The sequence below is a fragment of the Pongo abelii genome, chromosome 7, assembly GCF_028885655.2.
Source record: "Pongo abelii isolate AG06213 chromosome 7, NHGRI_mPonAbe1-v2.0_pri, whole genome shotgun sequence".
Lineage (NCBI taxonomy): Eukaryota > Metazoa > Chordata > Mammalia > Primates > Hominidae > Pongo > Pongo abelii.
The window spans coordinates 93,863,762-93,876,200 of record NC_071992.2 but is presented as its reverse complement, the minus strand read 5'-3'; positions in this window follow the sequence as shown (position 1 = coordinate 93,876,200).

The following is a 12,439-nucleotide window of genomic DNA, read 5'->3' as shown; positions in this document are numbered from 1 at the left end:
CTAAAACATAACGTAAGTATCTGAATCTATAAGAACTGAATAAATAAGTTAATGGGAGAGAAGAGATAAATCTCCCATGCAGAAGAACCCGAAAGAGATTATGCAGAAACTCCACCCCAAACGAAGTTGCATGAGTCCCCACAACTTAGTGTGAGCTTCAAATCATGTCTTCTTTATAAAAGGTACAGTATAGCAAAGAGGGAAATTAAAAGAATTACTTTACAAGGGAGAAACCTGACAAAAATGCCTTCTACTAGGTAATTAAGATCAACATCAACAGTGATAAGTCAGGGTGATAATACATGTCCTTAATATGACATAATGAAAATGGCCCTTTGCCTTCACAGTCTTTCTTCTTCCCCCAAACCCATAACCTCAGTCTAATCATGAGAAAAACATCAAACATTTAAATTGAGAGACAACCTACAAAACATCTGACTCAATACTCATCAAAACCATCAAGTAATTAAAAAGAAGGAAAGTCTGAAAAATTGCCACAGGCAAGAAGAGCCTAAAGAGCTGTGACAAGATGTATACACAACGTGGCAACCTGAGTAAGATCCTAGAATAGAGAAAAGACATTAGGTGAAAACAAGAAAAATCTGAATAACATATGAACTTGAGTTAATAATAATCTATCTATCTATCTATCTATCTATCTATCTATCTATCTATCTGTCTATCTATCGAGACAGAGTCTTGCTCTGTGGCCCAGGCTGGAGTGCAGTGGTGCTGTCTCAGCTCACTGCAGCCTCTGCCTCCCGGGTTCAAGCGATTCTCCTGCCTCAGCCTCCTGGGTAGCTGGGATTACAGGCACCCCTAACGACACCTGGCTAATTTTTGTATTTTTAGTAGAGACAGAGTTTCACCATCTTGGCCAGGCTGGTCTCAAACTCCTGACCTCAAGTGATCCACCCACCTCAGCCTCCCAAAGTGCTGGGATTACAGGCGTGGTTCATTAGTTCTAATAAATTTACAATACTAATGTAAGATGTTAATAATGGGGAAATTCTGTGCAAGGTTTATATGGGAACTTTCTGTAATGTATGCTCAATCAATCTGCAAATATAAAACTGTTCTAAATAATAAAACTTATTATTAGGCTGGTGCAAAAGTAACGTGATTTGTGCCATTAATTTTCAGGCCAAAAGCTGCAATTACTTTTGCACCAACCTAATAATAAAAAGAGTTTCAAGGGACTTAATAATAATTACAATATGTGGATCTATAATGAATCCAGATTTAAACCAACTAACTATATAGCCATTTATGAGACAATTGTAAGCTGGAAGGGTGACTATTTGATAATAAGGCATTACTCTTTCTTTAAGTTATAATAATGCTATTATGATTATGGGCAAAACACTATTTCAGAGATGCAAACTGAAGTATTTAAAACTAAAATGATAGGATGTTTGGATCATCCTCAAAGTAATCCAGTGGGTTATACTTCCTGTGGGAATATAGACAAAAAAGATTTTCCAAGAATGTTGGAGCTGGATAATGGCTACATGGAAGTTCATTACACTACTTTTTACTTGATATATGCTTAACATTTTCTATCAATATTTTTAAAAATTATAATTCATATTAGAGAGCTATAATGAGTGAGCGTTTGTCCTTAGTAATCAAATATATTATTTCTTCTTGTGAATTGTTTCTTCAGTTGTTTAAGCAAGTGTTCATCTATGATAATATAACTGTGCTGTATTTCTCAAAAAATAATTTTAAAAAATGGAGAATGAAAATATTTCTGATAGAGTTAAAAGAAATGTCTTGTATACTTGTATGTTCAGTGGCATGGGTTCAGTTAACTTGTTTGTTATGTGTGTTACTTATGTTAAAATAATAACCATTCAATCCTCTCTCATCTGCAGACCAGCGCTAATCACTAACATGTTTGGAAGAAAACATAAATATGTTCTGTATCACTTTCCCAACAGCATCTTCATATTCCAATAAAAAGTGATTTAAGTACTTAATTAGTCTTGGGTTGATTTATCTAATCATTTAAAAATTACATGATAATCTTAGCTGCTCTTATTGTCTATTGAAATGTGCTTCTTGTATTCAAAATATTCTCTATAGTAAAGTTTATAAGTATTTAAGTCAAATATGTATTGCTTACTCGAAATGCAATATATTTCACTGTTTTTTTTCTATTAAGGCAATGCTTCAAAAATTAAGATTTTTGATAATTCATAGTTTAAAAAGTTGTTTCAGTTAATTATTGTTTTGGCAAAGCCTCCTTCATTTCTAGCAGGTAGTTCCAGTGCTATGTTTCTGTCAAGGCATGTTTGGTACTTCCCAAGAGGTTTATTCTGTTGCCAAGTAAAGACACTTAAGCAAACAAAAAAGCATGTTTTTTTTGGCCATATCTGATTGACCCAGGAGATTTTAGATCAGGAAAACTTACATGAAGCATATTCTGGTTAGCTAAAGATAACAAAGGCAAACTGTACTGTAAGATCGTGGAGTTTTAGGGAAGATATTCTTGATAAATATATTAGAATTGCCAGGCAAACATTTTAATTCATTTCAAATTGGTTTTCCAAAGAATATTTTGAAGCTTATGTGCATATATTAATGGCTCACAAGTCGATTGAGTGAAAAAGGGGACCCGTTGTGGTCCACAGTGTTTTTGGAAGACAGTCATATTGGCTACCACTGTTGACTTGTTCACTGATTGGTATCAAGCCAACCTACATTGCTTTTCTGAATAAGCAGTTTTCTAAAACAAAATCTTTTTGTTGTGCTTTAAGAGACACAGGGTACTTTTTTTTCTCTCTTAGAACTGCATATGGCCACCAGGAGGCAGATATCTATTACTTATTATTTGTCATATTTATAGAAATAAAGATTATAAAATAGAAATATAGAAACATAGAAAAACACAGAAATGTATAAAGATATACTTTTATTTTTTACTTGTGGTATATGAAAGACTGGTTTAATTATTGTTAAGTAACCTGGCTTTCCTAACTGATTGAGAAATATGCTTTATTAAACACAGGTATTTATTCAAAGACACTTATAGTAAATATTTGATTACCCAGAATGTCTGTTATGTGGAGTTTTCTTAGGTCTGGGAGGAAAATACTTTTTATTTTACTAGTGTATAAATAACTTTAAAAGTTAGCTTTTCTAGTGAGTAAATAGATTGACAATCATCATAGCCCCTATATATCTTGTTAAGAATATGTGAGTTTCAGGTCTATCTTTTTTAAAATCAGCCGGAAAATACTCCATCAGTGTGTATGAATAACATATCAGTGTTATGTTAATCACATAATTAATGCTATATGTGAAAGTAGGTATTTATTTAAAGATAGCTTTCATGATATATCTAACTAGCAGAAGAGGAGTCTCTCTTAGGCCAGAAACTGGAATGGGAGGAAAAGCCTACAGCTGAAAAGGGGAAATTTTCTAGACAGTACCTAATCTTTCTTTGGAGGACCCCATGCACAATACAAAGGCCTGGAGATCCTGGGCCGAGGTTAACTAGATTATAAAAATTTAAAAAAATTAAAAAGAAAAATCTTCCTTTAGTCAGCTGGTCAATCTATACTTTCTGTTTTTCTTCTTTTTGTTCTTCCTCAATGTTTACCAGACTCTGCCTGGTCTCAGTTTTACTAAGGGAGTCAAGAGAATAGGATTTTATCTGCACTTAAATCAGAAAATTATCAAGAAAGCAGCTGTCAGAGGTGCCAAAGGAAATGTCATCAAATGACTAAGTCTGTCCGATGCTTCTTACTGTCCTTCCAGTGCCAATCTCTGATGGCTTTATATTTTACATAATTAAGAGAATTTATGCCCCCTTCTACTATCTAGTGACATTGTGAAACTGCAAAGGTAACAGTTGTTAAGAAAAAGTTAGGACTGAATTTATTATGTTGACTTGAAGATAGTCCTGAAGTATTCTCTCTCTCTCTCTCTCTGTCTTTCTCTTTGTCTCTGTCTCTGCATTTCTCTCTCTTCATTTCATAACTCTTGATTCAAATAGCTAATAACACTTTGCTCCACCAAATTTGGATTTTCTACACTAAACTAGAGGAAACCCTCTAATATAAATATTTGGTTTGCTGGGATGCAATTAAACTGAGTTTTATGACTGTGGTTAAGTTGTTGGATAGCAAGCATCTTGAAAATATCTGACACATATTAGGTGGGAACTCCTTCATATCTGTTCAGTAAATAAATGAATAAAATCTCTGTGCAGATGAGGGTACTAATTTATGAGAGCTAAAAGCCATTTGACTGCTCTCTGAGTCATTTAAGACTATAATCAACATATCTCATAGAACGACAAAACAACAACCGTATTAGAAGCTAATATTTATTTACACAAAGTTCCAGGCAGTGTTCCCAATACTTTACATTTACTGATTAATCTCAACCTTTTAACATTCTTCTTAGGAGCTATCAGTCAACATTCCTAAGAGATGCTATATTATTTCCTTTTACAGATAGGAAACTGAGACCAGGATTGGTTAAGTAAATTGTCCAAAATCATACATTTAATGAGTAAGGAGCATAGATTCTGAGGCTATGGCGATTAAAATACGCTTTTCATGTATATTTTTTCCAAGTGTTTTCTAAAATTGTCAGTCATTTGGAATTCCACTGGATAGACAGATGACAAATCAAGGTGTCTCTCTGATATTTGGGGAACTCGTAAAATTTCTGATTCTCATGGTGGCAGCAGTTAGTGGAACTGGGTACCACCCACCACCTCTCTCCTAGTTGATGAATGACTCAGAGGTGTCATTCAGTTGATGAATAATAGAGGTGAAGACTACTCTTACCACCAGTGTTATTTATGCATCCCTCCTCTCCTACTTTGCCTTGTACCACCTGTTCCTCGCCAATACCGAGGGGCTCCATACTTCCAACAAACTTTAGACTGAATCACATCTAGCAGCTTGAGTCTGGAGCTCATTTCTTTTTTTTCTCTTCCTCCCACATAAAGGTGGGTAGTGGCTGAGAGGTGTGCAGGAAATGCCGGGTAGAGAGATTGAGGAAGAAAGTTGAAGCTGGGAGGATGCAGAATGGAGAGCAACTGATTAGGCATTCTTGGGAATTATAAAAATCATGAAGAGATAAAATGAAGGAGAATACTGATATGTGAGTAGGAGGAGAGGAATGTGGAGAGACACAGTGTAAGTGAGGAAGCTCAAGTAGGAAACTGGCAGAAGCAGGCAGGTGGGCTGAGTAGGATGGAGTCAAGAAGGAAGACAGCTGTATTAGGATATTGTCAGATTGATCCATGAAGGGAGAGAACAGATGGTCATGTTTTCCCTTTCTCAACTGCAAGTGCTGTCTTTGCAAAGTCAGACTCATTCAAAATATTCTTGTATGGGCTGGAAGTACAACAAGGCATTGTTCTGAGAGCACAGAAAAAAGCGACACTGTGAAGCAATTGTAATTCCAGTAAATGACAGGCCAAATGTTGCTGGGTGTTTAATACATCTAGAAGCTGTTTACTCAGGACTTATTAAATCATAGAGCCTAAGGATTCAGTCCACTTTTATGCTTTTCAGATTGGCTGGAGTTAGGAAATATTTTAATTGATGATAACTTTCTGATTATGTCAGTGAGGGGATGCTGTTGTATTAAAGGCAACAATTTTGAGTTTTCATAGTAAATATATTTTAAATTACTTAAATCTGAAGGAGGTAAATGACCAACAGGAAGAACAAATGCTGTTTCTACAGAAATTAGCTTATGGGACCAGAGGATCTGTGTGGTAATGAGATGGGCTAGAGCAAAATGTTGGGGAATTATGTACCAAGAAAAGGGGAGTAAGCCTGGGACTTATAACCTGTTCAGCAGTGAACTGAAATCTGTGATACTGGCTTCACAAAGTTGTCATCCATCTGATCTTTTGATAATGAGGGAGAGGAAACTCAGGTGAAAAAATAGATGGATAGTTCAGGAAAGGCAAGGACAGGACCAAATCCCTGGGATCATGCAGCTAAGAAGAGCTGAACAGAGGTGGAGCCAGCTTGATGGTTCAGAACTGACTGGAGATGGGACCTGCATGGACAAGGGGATATAGTGGTTTGAAGGACCTGTACTTCCTTGGGTAAACTTCTAAAATATGAATAGGTTTGCAGGTGAGTTATGATTTTGGGAGCTTCAGGTTGACTTGAGAAACATGACAATAGAACTCTACAGAAGGGTGACTTGCAATGAGCCTTCATAAATGCATTAGGTGACCATTCTGGGCCAAACTTCGGAGCCTACTCTGGAGGGACAGATGAGGATTTAGCATTCACCAGTCTCAGAGGATACAGTTCTTTCTAGTGAGTGATGACTAGAAATGAACATGACAGGAGCTTCCAGTATGTTATGATATTTGGATCCTTGATTTAGATGTTGGTTACCTGAGTGTTCATTTTAGAAAAATCCATCAAATTGAACATTTATGGGTACTTTAAAATATTTATTATACTTTAATACAAAGCTAAAAAATACCTATGCCTGAACCTCTCCTTACAATAAAATCAAAATCTACAGAAATTTGGCTGAGTTCTTAATCTTTAAAAAGTTTTCCAGCTGATTTGGACACAAAGCCAGAGTTGAGCATCACTGAGAAAGAACTATACACATACATGCACACTGTACACCTCCATCCTGCAAAAGTGAATCCTCTCCTTGTTTAATTGTCAGAAAGCAGAATATGGTATAGAGTTCTGTGCTGTATAATATGGTAGGCAAGACATTTGAAATTTGGCTGATCTGGATTGAGATCAGCAAAACAGATATTGGATTTTGAAGAACTGGTACGAAATAAAGAATGTGTCAATAATTTTTATATTGGTTAGGTATTGAACAACCATATTTTGGATATATTGAGTTATTTTACTGCTTTCTTTCTATTTTTTTAATGTGGCTACTGGAAAATGTAAAACTACATGTTCAGCTAGTATTATTGTTCTATTGGGTAGCTCACGTGTAGTTGAAAGAGCATGAGAATTGTCACCTGAGAAGATGGACATAATTTTCAGTCCTGCCTTTGCAACATGGCCTAGGACAAGGCTCTTAAGTTCTCTGAGTCTAAGACTGCTCATTTATAAGGAAATAAATATATTCATATTTCAGAGTAACTGTGAGAAAGAGGTAATATAATCAAGCATCTGAAACATATTCAGAACATAATAGTTACTATTACTCTGAGAAAAGTCTTCTACCCCCTTCCTATGGTGCAATATAAAAAGACATCTTTATTTTATACTTGAACCACATGTTGTAAGTGGAGACAGAGGGTGCCTTTAAAAACTGAGGAGTGAATCAGGGCAAGGGCATGAGTAGGATATGGATAAAGGACAGCAGCAGCTGCTTTGCCAGAAAGAACCCTATCTGTGCCTCATTGTATGCACCTCTGCTGCTTCTCATTTACCCTCTGACATCTCTTCGGCTTTTCCATCTACTAAATTATTAACCTTTGAAAAAGTCCTATGTCTATTTTCATCTCTAGCCCTTAGCGCCTACCTTCAAAAATTTAACTCTCACTTTCAGAATTCTTTCATTTCTGTGTTAGGCTCCTCAGCATGAGCCTTATCTGCAGTTCAGGGTCCTTGTGTGTGGGACATGCCTTGATTTTTACACTTTTCTCTCTGACTGGTCTGGGAGCTGGCCTGCCAGCCACTTCTGAGCTATTTCAGGCACACCCTCAAATTCTCACTGACTTTCATCAGCTTTGGGGGCTTCCAGGTCCTCCTTCACCATAGAGTCTCAGATTTCTTCTCCACCTAGTCTAGTGTCTCTCCTCAGACTTAGCATCTGCACACTGTGCTCTGGCTAACAGGGATTATTTTTAAATTATGTGATCTTGTTTTCCTACCTGTGTACCTTAGTTTATGTCAGTTTTTCTACACAGAATGCCTAATTTTTCTTTCTTCAGTGAAATAATTATTCCAGTAAATAATTTCAGTGATTCATTTTTCATAATATATCCTGTCAAGTGAAGTTTCTTTCCCAGAATCTGTATAAGATGTTCCATGTTCATTTGCTACTATTTAGCAGTTTCAGACATTTATCATAGATATGTATGTGATTCTGTTACCATTTCTATTAAATGAGTATCCTTTAATAAACCATCAGGTCCCCTGTGGCCTCCTCTTTGTATAGAGCCTAATTCAAAAAAGTTTCATCTGAAAACCAGAAATAATTGAAGAGAATTCCCAATATTTACTTACGTACCTTCTAGGATATTAAAGAAGATATAATTCAGAACCTATAAAAGGCCCTTTTCTCTCCTTCCCAATTTTGTTTCATTCTGTATTTTCATTTAAATGTCTTACTTGTCAAACCTCTCAAACTTGTTTTAAAAACCCATATCACTGCTTTAAAAATCCTCCTTGTAATTCTTTATTCTTAATTACGCATGTTGACTTAAATATGTTAAACAACTTTTTAAAAACCTGTTTCAATCATTACTTGGTTTATTCTCAATAAAGGAAACCTCTAGCATTGTTTATCTGAGAATCTTCTTTTTCCTCTTATCTCTCTAACTTATATATCTGTTCTCCCAATTCTGTGTTGCAAAAGGCCTAGGAATCAGCTGAGAAAAAACTAAATTCTCATTAGACGGTAGAATTGAATAATAGGTTCTTAAAAGGAAGATGGAGTGGTGTTGGGGGAAGACTGGAAATACTGATAGAAAAACTATGGTCCCCATTATTATTTCAGTTTTTATTGGTCTATTGGATTCTGTGGTCTTTTAAAAATTTCACTTTTATTACACCTAATAAGAAAAGACTTAAACTTAATAAATGCTCAAATTTTATTTCCTAGACAAATTTGATGATTTGTTGAATTGTATTTAGGACTATCTGAGAAGGCAGAATCAGTTTAAGTTGTCTTTCTTTAGCTATAGCTATTTTTTTACCCTTAAAACTTCATGATTATATCTTGGCTTGTGGATTTCAAAGAGATGTGGGATAAAAGAAAACTTAGAAATTCAACAGGACATTCATAATAGTCACACCATCCTACTCAAGCAATGTGTAAAATGAATCATGGCAGCCAAAGTTTAAACATGTTCTATTAGCAGTAACCTACATCATCACCTTTGTCAGTCTTTTTCTTAGTTTCAGAGTCCAAAAGTTCACAGTACTTCTTTAGTCTTGTTAGATCTCCAAAATTAATTTTATTACTAGTGTTTTTTTAAAAGATAACACTATTCAGGAAAAAGTCTTTAAGGTTCTATACATGTATATCAGTGAGCTTTCTTTCTTGAGTATATACAAATGTATTTCTTAATCCCTTTCTACTATTTTTTCCCCTTTTTTCTGTGAATTCCTGACACTGAGGTTTATTCTATTGTTATTAGAACTTTCATTTCGTTAGGCTGTTCGAGTGCATTTCTGTAAGGCATATTCTCAGAAACTCCAGTGAACTTTTGTTCAAGGCCTGCAAGATCCTTCCTGGAGATCTTCCTCTCTGAACAATGCATCGCTTAGGCCAAAAGAGTAAGATATAACCCCCTTTTGGCTCATCTTAATTCCAGCAAACTGAAGACAATTCCTGCTACAGAATTCCCAGGAATACCTTTACCAAAGGCTTATTTAGCTGGATGGCTTACCTTAATTTGCCCATCTAGTTATGTGTCGTCCTATTGGACATCTCATTTCTCTATGTCTTATGAAATCTTTGTGCGTGTGTGTGTGTGTGTGTGTACAAATGCAGCACACCAGTTTGTGATAAAAATTTTAAAATAGTTACTCTTGTATAAACTAAAAAAAAAAAGGTAATAGGAATTAAGTTTTTATCCTCTGCAATGCAATATTCTTGAGACGTCACTATTTTCAACCATGAATTTTATCTCTGAATTGCATTTTCCCTAATCGATCTATGTGTAGATTCTGTCTCTTAACTTCATTATGAGCTTCAGGAGGGCAGATATTATTTATTTACAAATATCTACTGATGTTTGTACTGATTAGCAATAACCTACATAGATAAACAATGAGTATACAAAGATGAATAAAACGGAGTTGATGCCCTCAAAAAGCTCACACTCAAGGCGGAGAGATATGCATGCAAATAAATAGCTATGATATAGAGATCCATTTGTGGATAAATTGTTAGAGAGCAAGGAGTATAGAATGGCTGATTTCCTAGGGTAGGGCTTGGGAATGGAGATGAGTCAGAAAGACTGCCAAAAAGAATGAAATGAGGCTTAGTCTGAAAGGATCAATGAGACTTTGCCCACAAGCATGAAGCACATTTTAGGAACAGGATAAAAGCTAACACAGAGCAAGGAGTTATACACAAATACAATGTGGTACTTATACCATAAAGTTTGTCTGGCTAAACTTAAGGATTTTTTAATTAGGAGAGATACATGATCAAAATCATGTATCAGAGCAATACATCTGGTGGCAAGATGGCTGGAAAGAGTGCTGGATGAGGCAGGTCATGCTGAGCAGGCCATTGCGTAATAATAGATAAGTAATGATTTAAGGGTTGGAGTGCAGATAAAAAGAAGTGAACAGTTTCAATAGTGAAGAATTAGAATTGATTGACCAAAAAACAAACAAACATACAAATCAGAGGAAGAGGTAACAGCTAAAAGGGCTCCAAGAATTTTGATTTAAGGTCAGTGGAAAATCGGTGCTACCATGATCTGAAATCTGTAGCATATAAAGAAAAGCAGGTTTGAAAATGGGATTATGCATTGTATTTAGTATTAGAACATTGAATTTTAAGATTCTTTGAGCAATCCATGTTCAACTATCCAATAGGTCAGATAATGAGGAGTGACTCGTGGGCTAGAGATCAAGATATGAGATTCACCATAGGAATATAGTTGCTGATGTGGGAGTGGAGGAAGTCATCTGGAGAGAGAGATTAGAGGAGAAGAATGAGAATGGAAACCCAGGGAACCATGAAATTTAGCGGAGAGGTAGACAAGGGGGAACCAGTCTTAGGTTAGTGAGGAGGTGTCAGAGAGAAACAAACAAGAAATCACTAAATAAAAACACCTGGAAGAAAAAGGAAGGCAAATGAAGCATATCAAAAAGATTCCATGGTGAACCAGATTAAATGTCATTGAGTAAGCTAATAAAATATACAAAAATGATCCACTCTATTTCAGGTAGATATATTTGTTTAGCTATAATTCAGAGAAGTAGAGCAAGACTGGGATTTTACACATATATGGCTGCTGTTGAGAGGAACAAGTGATATCACTAACATTTATCCAAGAGTAGAATGGAACACAGAACTTTACAACATCACAAGATAATCTTGCCCATCTATGAATGTCTAGGCTCTGTGTTGGTGCCCAGATATGTGACAACCACTCCTATAAAGAAATGAGCACTATGGGATCTGAGTACATAGCAAGCAAACATTACGGGGAGATTGTGGTCATAGAGTAAGGACATATACATACATTATGGAAGTTCTATCCTAGAGAGAAAGCTGACATTTTCTTGATATATGTCGATTCTATATAGTTGAAAAATACTTTATTATTCAGTGATACCCTGTCGTACTAGTATCAATTAAAAATATAAAAACATTAAATTTTATTTTAGGTTAATCTGAGTCCTCTGAATCATCATCACCTTTTAATTTCCACATTGGTCAGAGATTCAATGACAATGGCAGAGACGATGTGCTACTAAAGATGTCATTGATAATGACAAAAATTTTATTGGAAGCCAAATTGCAAAAGAATAAGAAATAAGGAGGAGAAGAAGCATGAAAATAGGGAGTATACATTACTATTTTGAGAAACATAAGTAATGAAGCAAATAGGAAATTGAAAACTTGAGCACATTTGTGAAAAAGGGTAAAGTCAGTAAAGAAAAAGGATAATTAAGACATCCTGTTAAAGTCAGAATAAAATGGTTTAAAAACATCAAATGAAGGAACAAATCTTAGCCTGAAAGTGGGAAGATTCCTCTGTCCCCAGGGACATGAAAAGAGAGAGCTGTGCAGCATTTATATCTAGACTGAGGTTGCAGACAATGAATAAGCATTGTTTTAAACTTTTTACAGTCATCCAGAAGACAAGTAAAGAGAAGCGAGATGGCCTAATTGACTTTGATGGGGCAGAGACGGCAGAAAGGCAAGAAAATGTGGAACCTGAGGAGCACCTAGGAGAAAGATGAACAATAGAGTCCAGACTAGCAGGAAGTTTGCTGAGGAAGCATCCATATTCACCCAATCAGAAAGAAGATGTGGTGCAAATTAGAAAGTTAATAGGTTATAGTCATATAATTTTGTTAATTTTGACTTTAGTATTAAAGATGAAAAGGATCCCGAATCCCCACACCTGAATTAGACAGATACAAAAAATATACAATGAGTAGAGACACTAGAGGCTCTACAACTTATTTCACCGGCTAGCATTTTGTTGGTCCCAAGTCCCTATGTAGTGTTTTATTCTTGCAATCTGAGTAAGATGAACTTAAGTATTTAC